Source organism: Diplotaxodon limnothrissa, linkage group LG4 (genome assembly GCF_057381915.1).
Source record: "Diplotaxodon limnothrissa isolate DT_005_m linkage group LG4, D_limnothrissa_male_GT1.1, whole genome shotgun sequence".
Lineage (NCBI taxonomy): Eukaryota > Metazoa > Chordata > Actinopteri > Cichliformes > Cichlidae > Diplotaxodon > Diplotaxodon limnothrissa.
This window is the reverse complement of record NC_140599.1, coordinates 914,536-928,409: the sequence shown is the minus strand read 5'-3', so window position 1 is coordinate 928,409 and position 13,874 is coordinate 914,536.

The following is a 13,874-nucleotide window of genomic DNA, read 5'->3' as shown; positions in this document are numbered from 1 at the left end:
TTCTTTCACTTATTGTTGCATGTGTGTTGTTGCTGCCTGTGTTTGAGTAATTTCTGTAACTGTGAGACATCTGCTGCTGCCTATCTTGGCCAGGTCTCCCTTGAAAAAGAGGTTTTTAATCTCAATGGGATCTTCCTGGTTAAATAAAGGTTAATAAATAAATAAATAAATAAATAAATAAATAAATAAATAAATAAATAAGGAAAACTGAATAAAATAGATCTGTGGCCTAAATGAGTGAAGAGCACAGGCCTGGTGATTAAACTCATAGCTAATATGACATTAGGGTTATGTTGTGCAGCTGATGGTTGGTTTGGAGTGAATCTAACTGATGATTCTTCTTTAGTTGTGAAGTTGAGCCTGCCAATTAGTATGATGGTATGATGAACCATGCTACTGGTATGATTTTGTGTCATGACTTAACAAGGCCTTTTTATTTTGATACTTTCACAGTGTACTTGTCATGGTCCTGGGTCGTTGACCCAGCGTTTTGTGTTTATTCTGATTTGTATTAGTTTAGGGTTGAACCTGAAGTTGATGTATATTCAGCCCTACCTGTGTCTGTCCTTGGTGCTCTGTTCATGTCCCCGTGTTGTGTTGCAAATCAGTCTGTTTCCTGCTTTACTTTGAAGGCTCGTGTTCTAGATTTCCTGTTTTGTTCTGAAAGTCTGTTTCTGTTGTCATTGTGTTCAGCTTGTCTCCTCCGGTCATCATGTGTATTCAGATCAGCTGTTCTTCCCTCCTGTGTGCGATTACCCGATTACCTTGTGTGTGTGTATATTTAGTGGGTGTCGGTCTGTGTTCGTTGTCGGCTCGTCTGCACTCATCCGTGTATTTCTGCGTATCTCTGCATTCATCTGCGTTCCATGGTGTCCTGTCTCTGCGTCCCTCTGCCCCGCACCCCCTTTGTACGGTCTCAGGTTTGCTATTTAGTTTCTCCCAGTTTAGGTTTCCGTTTATAAAGTACTCATACCTCGTTGCCTGTTTTTGTCACCGCCACCTTTGTAAATAAAACATCACTCGTATCATCAGTTTGCTGCATCTTGGGTCCTCCTTTTCCTCCACACCACACGGCTCCCTCCGCCAGCCGTGACAGTACGAGCCGACCAAACATGGACCCAGCAGCATCCGCACCTTCCCAGGAGTTTCGGGAGGAATTAATTGACTCCGTTTCAAGGTTGGTCAACCTATGGCTCGAGCATGAGGGGGAAGAGTGTCTCCGCGCTGTAGAAGCCAGGCTACAGCAGCTCATCTCTGCTCACTCCTGGCTGCTCGGCTCTCTTCACCCGCTCGCACAGGACTTCATTCTTCATGAACTGCACCTTCACCCTCCAGCTGCTACCGCTTCCCAACCCAGCCCGCCGGAGGTTTTGCCCGGCCCGCCGGAGGTTTTGCCCGGCCCGCCGGAGGTTTTGCCCAGCCCGCCGGAGGTTTTGCCCGGGAGGAAGCGACGATCGCGCCGTCGGCGCGTCTCCACACAGCCGGGGAATAGGACTTCGGTACTGCCGGCTGTGGTGAGTGGGAAAGACGCTCCATCTGTTTCGCCAGCTCATATGACTGTTTATTCCGGGGCTGTGTTTGTTGAGTCAGCTGCCCAGCAGTCGCTAACTCAGTTAGCCGCTCACTCGTCACCTCCATTACAGTCACAGCCAGACCTATTAGACACTATGTTACAGTCCATAGCCCAGTCAATAGCTCAGTTGGTAGAAGACTCATCAGCCTTATTATCAGCTCAGCCGTCATCTTCACCTACTCCTCCGATACTTCAAGTTAAGTCCATCCAACCTGAAAAGAATTATTTTTCACCTGTTCATGTCAAGCAGAGAGACACACCACATAACACAGTAATCAGTCCCCAACAGCTGGCCAGTACAGAGACTGTCACGCACTCCAGGGCCTCCCCAGAGGCTGGGTTCCAGCCCCCAGCCGACTCTGGACCCCTGGAGGTTAAGAAGCCAGCTGAGGACTGCACCGGACTGTCGCTGCCTGAGCTGAGTCACTGCTCTGTGCAGCCGCAGTCCGCTTTGTGTTCGCCAGAGGCCCGTGTGCCTGCTGGTTCCGACCTGTCCCTGCCAGAGGCCCGTGTGCCTGCTGGTTCCGATCTGTCCCTGCCAGAGGCCCGTGTGCCTGCTGGTTCTGATCTGTCCCTGCCAGAGGCCCGTGCGCCTGCTGGTTCTGACCTGTGTGTTCCAGAGGCCCGTGTGCCTGCTGGTTCCGACCTGTCCCTGCCAGAGGCCCGTGTGCCTGCTGGTTCCGACCTGTCCCTGCCAGAGGCCCGTGCGCCTACTGGTTCTGATCTGTCCCTGCCAGAGGCCCGTGCGCCTGCTGGTTCTGACCTGTGTGTTCCAGGGGCCCCGGTGCCCACTGGTCCAGAGACTGTTTTCGCTGGGGGGCCCGAGGGGCACGTCCAGCCTCCTGCTTCGTCTGCTGGAGGGCCCGAGGAGCCCGTCCAGCCTCAAGTGTCGTCTGCTGGAGGGCCCGAGGAGCCCGTCCAGCCTCAAGTGTCGTCTGCTGGGGGTTCAGGAGAACCCAGCCAGCCTCAAGTGTCGTCTGCTGGGGGTTCAGGAGAACCCAGCCAGCCTCAAGTGTCGTCTGCTGGAGGGCCCGAGGAGCCCACCCAGCACCACGCCTCGTTAGCTGAGGGTCCTGGAGGACCCAGCCAGCACATCCTCACACCTGCTGACGGTCCTGGAGGACCCAGCCAGCACATCTCCACATCACCTCCTGCAGCATCGCTGCCGTCAGGTTTCGCAGCCGTCCCGCTGCTGTCATCCACGCCTGGTCCAGCCTCCGCTTCAGCTTCGTCTGGTCCGGCCTCTGCTTCAGCTTCGTCTGGTCCGGCCTCTGCTTCAGCTTCGTCTGGTCCGGCCTCTGCTTCAGCTTCAGCTTCGTCTGGTCCGGCCTCCGCTTCAGCTTCAGCTTCGTCTGGTCTGGCCTCCGCTTCAGCTTCGGCTTCGTCTGGTCCGGCCTCCGCTTCAGCTTCAGCTTCGCCTGGTCCGGCCTCCGCTTCAGCTTCAGCTTCGCCTGGTCCGGCCTCCGCTTCAGCCTCGTCTGGTCCAGCCTTGGCTCCGCCTTCGTCTGGTCCCGCCTCGTCTGATCCTGCGGTTGCCTCACCGCCGTCGGAGCCAGCTCGACCCGTTCTGCCTCGCCTCTGCCGGCCGTTTTCCGGGCCTCTAAGATGTCATCATGGCCTTCGGGGACGGCCTCCGGAAAGAGTTCGTCGCCGCCGCTGGCATCGCGGCCGTCCTCCGGATCTGCTCGGTGGCCGCCACTACCTTCCAAGTGGTCGGCCTCCAGAACCGTTTGCCCGTCGTTGCCGTGTGCACAGTCGGCCCCCAGAACTGTTTGCCCGTCGCCACCGCTGCCTTCCGCTCGGTCAGCTTATGGATCTGCGTCACCGACGTGGCCGGCCTCAGAAGATGAACTGTCCTGGACTTCTGAGTTGTCAGCCTCCGGGCCGGCCTCCTGAACTGTGTTTTGTTCTCGTACTCCAGCATGTGCGTTTTTTGTTTTGGACAATTCCCTCGATTCGCTGGGGCTTGTTTTGTTCGGTGTTGGTCCCTCCGTCCTGGGCCCCCGCCGCCCGCCCTGGGTTGGTCGTCTGTTTTTGTTGTGGGCTGTCTGGAGCCAGCCCTTGGAGGGGGGGTACTGTCATGGTCCTGGGTCGTTGACCCAGCGTTTTGTGTTTATTCTGATTTGTATTAGTTTAGGGTTGAACCTGAAGTTGATGTATATTCAGCCCTACCTGTGTCTGTCCTTGGTGCTCTGTTCATGTCCCCGTGTTGTGTTGCAAATCAGTCTGTTTCCTGCTTTACTTTGAAGGCTCGTGTTCTAGATTTCCTGTTTTGTTCTGAAAGTCTGTTTCTGTTGTCATTGTGTTCAGCTTGTCTCCTCCGGTCATCATGTGTATTCAGATCAGCTGTTCTTCCCTCCTGTGTGCGATTACCCGATTACCTTGTGTGTGTGTGTATATTTAGTGGGTGTCGGTCTGTGTTCGTTGTCGGCTCGTCTGCACTCATCCGTGTATTTCTGCGTATCTCTGCATTCATCTGCGTTCCATGGTGTCCTGTCTCTGCGTCCCTCTGCCCCGCACCCCCTTTGTACGGTCTCAGGTTTGCTATTTAGTTTCTCCCAGTTTAGGTTTCCGTTTGTAAAGTACTCATACCTCGTTGCCTGTTTTTGTCACCGCCACCTTTGTAAATAAAACATCACTCGTATCATCAGTTTGCTGCATCTTGGGTCCTCCTTTTCCTCCACACCACACGGCTCCCTCCGCCAGCCGTGACAGTACTGAAAGTTTTGTTTGATAATCTCTGTCGTTTGAGCAGATCTGCACGATTAGAACAGAAAGTGCTGTACGACACGTCGTCGAGGAAATTGTTACAAGTGAGTTTCTCCACATTAAAATGGGCTCAGGAGAAAGCCGCTTATTTGGGACAATTATTAGATGAGCGTCCCTTCCTAAAAAGGATTCAGCGAGGAAATCCGATCTAAAAGTTCTTCTTTTTCTTTTTGAAATGACGTCATTTTGCTGAGAGTGGAAACTAAATGCGACGACAGGTTCCACTATCAGCAAAGAAAAAATGAATGCATGAATGAATGAAAGAGGAAAAAAACTGACTGACTGGTAAAAGCTGACAAAAGTTGACAAGACTTTACTGATGTAACACGACTGTGCGAAGTTAACCCCCACTTGACAAAGGTGCAGATGAATCTATGTGTGTTTCCTTTTACAGGAGCAGAAAGATGACAGCCACATTCGAGGTTGCGTGATGATTTAACCTGTTAAATGCCACTTTCTGTGTCTGTGCATCTACCAGGGGTGTTATTCACTACCTTGTGTTGCTTACAGAGGTAACTGTGACAAAGTATGCATACGCCTGCGCAGCGCTAACATTTGCATTTCTTTTACATTCTTACAGCATGCCAGTTCTTCATGTGAATTGATGATGCGATTTATACCAGGACAACTGGTTGATGTTTTTTCCTACTACAGGATTTCTGGGTTTGTGTGTGAAGAAACTGTGTTTACAGGTTATGAGTGGTGATGCTGTTACACTGTGTTTTTGGGAAAATGTGAAGGTTACTTTGATGATGTGAATAACATGTGAGAAATTTCCTGTGTTGGAAACTAGTGTTACTTCTTCCCACAGCTATAGATGGCTAACTTTATGGTCTTTTTATGGCACCTCTGGAACCTGTCGACCTGCGTCTGACCACCAATGGTCACTGTGTGTTGCTAATGTTTGTTTTTCTATGACTGCGTGTAGAGGATTCGGCAGAAGCGGACAAGTGACATGAGAAAAACAAATAGGAGATGCAGTGTTTATGGAAAAGTTGAATATGGGCTCATTAGCTGGCCACTTTTGAGCCCATAGTAATATATGAGCGGAGTGACTTTGCTTAAGAGCAGTCACCGATTACATTAATGTTGACTGAGTACATGGGATTATCCATGTCTGAGGCAAATTAGGGTAATAGTTGTAGTTTACTGATTTGAGAAAATCTGCACATGACACTTGTCTTGCTGATATTGAATGCTTATTGCTCTTATGATATAATTGTTTACAAGTGTGAAGTTTGATTTCACTTCCAGATTTTGCTTTCCAGGCCATGATGGTGTGTGTGCAGGCTCCTGGGAGAGCCAGGTGTTAAGCAAATTTAATATGCAAAACACACTAACATCTTTTATTGCAGGGTTACGGGGCTACTCCAGCGGAGATGCCCTGATGTTGCCTGGGATATGGTCTAGCTAACCTTTTTCTTTATGACAGGGATCCAGGTTTGATGAGTTGACTCGTGGGAGTGTCCATGAGTCAAGAGGAGGGGTCCAGGGATTAACATTAAACAATGTTTACTATTACTGTTACAGTGATTTGTGTGATTAACCGTTTATTTACAAGTATTAAACCTCATGCTATGGTAATGCCCCATAGCATGATGTTTCCACCCCCATGCTTCACAGTAGGTATGGTGTTCTTGGGATGCAACTCAGTATTCTTCTTCCTCCAAACACGACGAGTTGAGTTTATACCAAAAAGTTCTACTTTGGTTTCATCTGACCACATGACATTCTCCCAATCCTCTGCTGTATCATCCATGTGCTCTCTGGCAAACTTCAGACGGGCCTGGACATGCACTGGCTTCAGCAGCGGAACACGTCTGGCACTGCGGGATTTGATTCCCTGCCGTTGTAGTGTGTTACTGATGGTGACCTTTGTTACTTTGGTCCCAGCTCTCTGCAGGTCATTCACCAGGTCCCCCCGTGTGGTTCTGGGATCTTTGCTCACCGTTCTCATGATCATTTTGACCCCACGGGATGAGATCTTGCGTGGAGCCCCAGATCGAGGGAGATTATCAGTGGTCTTGTATGTCTTCCATTTTCTGATGATTGCTCCCACAGTTGATTTTTTCACACCAAGCTGCTTGCCTATTGTAGATTCACTCTTCCCAGTCTGGTGCAGGTCTACAATACTTTTCCTGGTGTCCTTCGAAAGCTCTTTGGTCTTGGCCATGGCGGAGTTTGGAGTCTGACTGTTTGAGGCTGTGGACAGGTGTCTTTTATACAGATGATGAGTTCAAACAGGTGCCATTCATACAGGTAACGAGTGGGGGACAGAAAAGCTTCTTACAGAAGACGTTACAGGTCTGTGAGAGCCAGAGATTTTCCGTGTTTGAGGTGACCAAATACTTATTTTCCACCCTGATTTACGAATTAATTGTTTACAAATCCTACCATGTGAATTCATGGATTTTTTTTTCACATTCTGTCTCTCACAGTTGAAGTGTACCTCTGGTGCAAATTACTGACCTCTGTCATCATTTTAGGTGGGGGAACTTGCACAATCGGTGGCTGACTAAATACTTTTTTGCCCCACTGTACATCCTTTGCTAACACCTCACCGTCCATGGTCCCACATCGCCTTGGACTTTGTCACTGGGCTCCCTGATTCCTCGGGGAACACGGTAATTCTCACTATTATAGACATATTCTCTAAGATAGCCCATTTTGTGGCACTGAAAAAGCTTCCCACAGTGTCAGAGACCTTTAAACTTTTGGTGGAACATGTTTTTAGACTTCACGGAATTCCCACGGATATAGTGTCAGACAGAGGTCCTCAGTTTACTTCACAAGTTTGGAGGGCTTTTTGTACTGCCCTAGGGGCTAAACCATCATTGAGTTCAGGCTACCACCCTCAATCTGATGGACAGACTGAGTGTTTAAACCAAGAGTTAGAATCCACACTTCGCTGCGTTACCTCCCACATTCCATCCACCTGGGCCTCCTACTTACCTTGGTTTGAGTACGCACATAATACCTTGACTTCCTCTGCCACTGGTTTGTCTCCATTTGAAGCCTCAGTGGGATATCAGCCTCCATTGTTCCCTGAGCAGGAGGCAGAGCTGGCGGTGCCTTCGGTGCGACACCATCTCCAACGTTGCCGGCGGACTTGGAGTAGGACTCGGGAGGCGTTGACGAGGACGCCTGTTCGCCAGCAGTACTACGCCAATCAGCGACGGACTCCGGCCCCGGTGTACACCGCTGGTCAGGAGGCTTGGCTTACTGCCAAGGACATTCCCCTTCAGGCGGTTTCTCATAAGCTATCTCCTCATTACATCGGGCCATTCAAGATCACAGAGGTACTCAGTTCTACTGCTCTCAAACTTTCATTGCTGCCTGCCTTACGTGTCCATCCGGTGTCCCATGTGTCTCAGGTGAAGCCGGTTTGGCTCAGCTCTCTGGCAGGATTTGTTCTCTGAGGACCTTTTGGATTATTAGGCTGGATCGCTTCTACCACTTCCACGCTCACCTGCCTGCCTCCCTGTCCAGCTACTCCACTGCCCCCCTCTGGCTTAGCCCCGCTCATGCTAAAGTAAGACTGTGGCATTATCCTGTGAGTTTGTAGACATTTACTTGAACAATCCGCTAATCAGTACTCTCTCCCTGCTCTTCATAGTGACACTTCCTTACCTCTTTCCCTCTTCCCCGGAGTTCCTGCACTGGAACATACCCAGTGTCGGGTTCTCCTCCCCGACTGCGACAGCCCCAAGGCTCCCTCTCGGACCCCTTCCAGTACTCAGTAAAACTGGTTGTTTCACTTGTTTCAGACTGTTAAGTTTTAGTGTGTTTTGCTCGCATCGCGCAGGATCTTGTCCTCGTAGTGTGGTTCACCCTATTCGTGTTCATTACCCTCATCATAGTAACGTTTTCTTTTGTTTATTGTGCTCAGGGAGAGTTGTTATTTCAAATTAAGTGTTTGTGTTTTAAGGCTATGCCGGAGAGTTAACAGAAAACTTCTGAAGATGGAGGTCTCTGTGCGGTGGCTGAAGTCTGTGGTGTAGACAGTGAAGAGGAAGGGGGAGAGGACAGTCCCTTGTGGTGCCCCTGTGTTGCTGATTACCTTTTCAGACACACACTGTGGAAGATGCACGTATTGTGGTCTTCCTGTCAGGTAATCAACAATCCAGGACACCAGAGACGCATCCACTTGCATCACTGTTAGCTTATCACCCAGGAAGGTCGGCCTGATGGTGTTTAATACAGTGGAAAAGTAAGAGAACATGACCCTCACAGTGCTCGCCGGCTGGTCCAGATGGGTGTAGATACGATTGAGCAGGTGGCATCCTCAGCTCCGAGGCAGAGCTGGTAAGCAAACTGAAGGAGAACCTGATGTGGTCTGACTATGGGTTGGAGCTATTCCAGGATGAGTCTTTTCAGAGTCTTCATGACGTGGGATATCAGTCCCACAGGCCTGTAATCTAGGGGGCCGTGGGACGTGGCGTCTTTGGTACAGGAATGACGCATGACGTCTTCCACAGCACTGGGACCCTCTGCAGACTCAGACTAAACATCTGACCAAGTAGTGCAGCAACAACTACCTGTCCCTGAATGTAGAGAAAACAAAGGAGATCATCACAGATTTCAGGAGAACTCACACCCTGCAAACCCCACTAACCAAAGCCCTCTGCATTACAGGTGACTCCACTCATCCGTCCAACAGCTTCTTCAGTTTGCTGCTATCAGGAAGGAGACTGAAGAGCCTCTGGGCCAGAACCAGCAGACTGAGAGACAGCTTTATCCATCAGGCTGCCAGGATGCTGAATTCACTCCCTGCTCTCACACACACCAACTCCAGACCTGCATTCATCTCTACCCTCTGAACCCCCCAACCCCTAATCATACAAAACTCTGAACCGCCACTATTGCCTTTTCACTGACTGCCCCAACCCCACCAGCACATGAACTGGATTGTGTTGTACAACCAGTGGGGAGTAGCAGGGAGAAGAATCCCCCTTAATAACAATGTCCCAGAGGGATCAAGGCCCGGTAAGCCCCAGACCCAGGCCTAGCCACACACACACACATACCCTCTGTGGGGTGAAGGCAGATTTCTTATTATGTTGCCCTGAGTGAGGCTCTTCTGCTCTTCTACCTGGTGCTGGTGGGTGTGGACCTCCAAGGTAGGCAGTAGCTTTGCTGTTTCAGGTGCTATCTTTGCTTCTGCACGATGTTTGAATATGTGAGTTTTAAGAAGCTAAATACAGTTAGAATAGCTGTGAAATAAAATGACTCTCTTTTGCGTGCCCCTTTGTAGAAGGGCTACAGTCCAATCTGAATCCTTAACGGAAAAAATATTTACAGAAGTCCTGACCGAACAGATGAGAACGAACAGACTATAGAGACGGGATGGACAGAGAACTTGAAGGGGTGTGTATGAAGGTGTGGTCTCCTTCCTGAATTTCAGATATTATCTCCAGTTTTGGACTGGAAAATGCAGCCAATTGGTTGCAAAGTGAGAGAAGGTGATCCAGGAGGTGATCTGGTGCCACTCAGAATAGCTACCATTACCTGGGTATTCTCATAGGCCACAAGCATTAGCCACAGCCACATAACCAGAAGGCAAGACAGGTGCTGAGAACTCAGCTCAACAGTAGGAATGAGCTATCAATACATCTGCCCTCCTGGTCATATACAGATACAGATAATAAAATGGCCACAGAAGGACATACACTACCAGTCAAAAGTTTTAGAACACCCCAATTTTCCAGTTTTTTATTGAAAACTATGCAGTTTAATGTCTTGTTGCAATCTGAAATGAAAGCATAGTACAAATAACAAACTCGAGTTAAAAAAGAATTAATGGAATCATGGACCAAAATGTATTCTAAACTTTGACCCATCAAAGTCGCCCCCTTTGGCAGATATAACAGCTGAACACAGCCGTGGCATTCTTTCTAAAATAGAAATCAAGTATTCTCCCATATCTGTAGCAGAAGTTCCATAAATGTGGACCTTGTAGTTTGCTTTGCTTTCACTCTTCTGTCCAGTTTATCCCAAACCAGCGCGATGGGGTTTAAGTCTGGAGACTGTGCTGGACACTCCATGTTTTCAAGCTCACCATTTGTTCTTTTTTCCCGAGGTAGTTCTGGCATAACTCTGACTTATGTTTGGGGTCATTATCTTGCGGTAGGATGAACCCCTGACCAAGCAGAGGGCACTGCATGGTGCTGCAGAATGCTGTCATAGTTGTTTTGGTTCAGGTTACCTGACTGTGTACGAGTCATCGACCCTGGATCCAGCAAACAGCCCCAGACCATCACACTTCCTCCTCCACGTTTGACAGTTTTTTTCCCTTACTTTTGGACCATTTCCAGCTATTCGTTGGACTTGACTGGGGTGTTCTAAACTTTTAAGTGGTAGTGTAGATGCCAGTGATGCAACAACATGAAAACTACTCACAGAGCACAGAGCCTTACATCCAAAGTTTCTGTGTGCGGACTCGTCGTTATTCGTGGATCAGACCAATGACTGTGATGTCATCTGCGAACTTCAGGAGTTCTACAGATGGTTCCCCTGACGTGGGGAGGAAGTGTAGAGGAAGAAGAGCAGTGGGGAGAGAACACATCCCTGTGGTAGGCTGATGCTGATGGTCTGTGTGTGGGGGAGAGCGAAGTACCGAGGCAGCCATTTGGGGCCCCATCTAGGAGGAAAGAAGTAGCACCCATGAAAACATCAGGAAGATGGCATCTCAGAGATGATCTCCTCCAAGAGGGCCTAAAGAAGTGGAAGACAGATGATGATGAGGAAGAGGAAACGTCATGGAAGGCCAAGCTGTTGCATGGGCTGTTTAGCTTATGCCTAAGTTCAGTAAGGAAGATCGGTAATCACTCATCTGCCTGCTTTCTTTGGTGTTCATCTGCTTTTTTGTTTAACATGTCTACCACATGTCTACCCACGCTGTAAGTCTCAGTACTGACTTCATTACTCTTGTCCAGTCATCTTTTTGCTTGGCTTCTTCTAGCCAATCAGCCTCAGCTTTGCATGGTGTACAGTGGGGCAAAAAAGTATTTAGTCAGCCACCGATTGTGCAAGTTCCCCCACTTAAAATGATGACAGAGGTCAGTAATTTGCACCAGAGGTACACTTCAACTGTGAGAGACAGAATGTGAAAAAAAAATCCATGAATTCACATGGTAGGATTTGTAAAGAATTAATTGGTAAATCAGGGTGGAAAATAAGTATTTGGTCACCTCAAACAAGGAAAATCTCTGGCTCTCACAGACCTGTAACGTCTTCTGTAAGAAGCTTTTCTGTCCCCCACTCGTTACCTGTATGAATGGCACCTGTTTGAACTCATCATCTGTATAAAAGACACCTGTCCACAGCCTCAAACAGTCAGACTCCAAACTCCGCCATGGCCAAGACCAAAGAGCTTTCGAAGGACACCAGGAAAAGTATTGTAGACCTGCACCAGACTGGGAAGAGTGAATCTACAATAGGCAAGCAGCTTGGTGTGAAAAAATCAACTGTGGGAGCAATCATCAGAAAATGGAAGACATACAAGACCACTGATAATCTCCCTCGATCTGGGGCTCCACGCAAGATCTCATCCCGTGGGGTCAAAATGATCATGAGAACGGTGAGCAAAGATCCCAGAACCACACGGGGGGACCTGGTGAATGACCTGCAGAGAGCTGGGACCAAAGTAACAAAGGTCACCATCAGTAACACACTACAACGGCAGGGAATCAAATCCCGCAGTGCCAGACGTGTTCCGCTGCTGAAGCCAGTGCATGTCCAGGCCCGTCTGAAGTTTGCCAGAGAGCACATGGATGATACAGCAGAGGATTGGGAGAATGTCATGTGGTCAGATGAAACCAAAGTAGAACTTTTTGGTATAAACTCAACTCGTCGTGTTTGGAGGAAGAAGAATACTGAGTTGCATCCCAAGAACACCATACCTACTGTGAAGCATGGGGGTGGAAACATCATGCTATGGGGCTGTTTTTCTGCCAAGGGGACAGGACGACTGATCCGTGTTAAGGACAGAATGAATGGGGCCATGTATCGTGAGATTTTGAGCCAAAACCTCCTTCCATCAGTGAGAACTTTGAAGATGAAACGAGGCTGGGTCTTCCAACATGACAATGATCCAAAACACACCGCCCGGGCAACAAAGGAGTGGCTCCGTAAGAAGCATTTGAAAGTCCTGGAGTGGCCTAGCCAGTCTCCAGACCTCAACCCCATAGAAAATCTGTGGCTGGGGTTGGAAGTCCGTGTTGCTCGGCGACAGCCCCAAAACATCACTGCTCTCGAGAAGATCTGCATGGAGGAATGGGCCAAAATACCAGCTACTGTGTGTGCAAACCTGGTAAAGACCTATAGTAAACGTTTAACCTCTGTTATTTTTTTTATTTATTTTTTTGCCTGTCCCGTTTGGCTCTTTTGCATCAGAATTGTTGTCTAAAGGCAAAGAAAGATGCCCAACGGATTTACTTTACCAAACTGACCATCCCAGCCTTGCCGTAATGGTCCATTTGATTCACCTTTTATTGTTCATTTTATTTTCACTTACTGAATACGGGACAGACTTGACTGGGGGAAAGAAGGGGAGAAAGAAAGAGGGAAAGAGAAACAGCTGAGAAGAGGGACGGGGGAGAAGGGCAAAAGACAAAAACCAACAGAATGGGCAGAGAAAAAAAATGCATATATCGATCACCTGGATCACCTGCTGAGAAAGAAAAAAGAAAACAAGCAGAAGAGAACAAGAGTAACAGAATAAACAACATCACAATGATATATGGGAATATGACAGTAAATACTAAATATTAAACATTATTGTGCAGCACATAAGATCAACAGAACACAGTGTGCTTTGAGGTAGGAGCCAAAAAGGGTATAGTTTGTGGGTGTGATCACCCGTGTGCACACCTGTGAGCATGGACGCGCTTGTTTTTAAAAGGTTCCTTCATGTAATGATCTGCTAGAGGGTGTGGGGGGGCCACAGCCCCGTCCTCCAGGGCATGAAGCAGGTGTGGAGGAGATCAAAACTCCAGACATCCAGAGGCCCCCAGAACACAAGAGACCAAGGAAGACCAACAGAGGGGCAGCCGCGCCACTGTCCCAGAAAGAGCTGAGGAGAGTCCCAGATGAGGGCTCACTCAGCAGCCGCGGAGCAGAAGCCAGGGGGAGTTGCAGTGACGCGCCCGTGAGCTCCGCCGGCAGCCAGCCGTGCCTGAGTGACCGAGCCCCAGGCCGAGAGGCCGGGGGCACCCCACCTCCGAAGTGGCCCGAGCGAGCCCCAGGCTCCAGGCCCCGATAAGCGGCCGCCAAGGAGTGAGCCGGTGTGTAACTGGACGCCCATCCCCGGACACAAAGAACCACCAACGCACCGATGTCTGAGGGAGTCCGCCACTGGCAGGGGGAGTGGTGGTGGGAGGAGATAGGCCTCCATACCTTGGAGGGCCTGAGATGTCCCCAGAGAGGTGGCGTCTGACACCCAACCTGACATATAGACACAGACATACAGGCACACACAGACACAAACATCCATTCCCACCCTCATGCTCTCATATGCACTGACCTCTGTTAT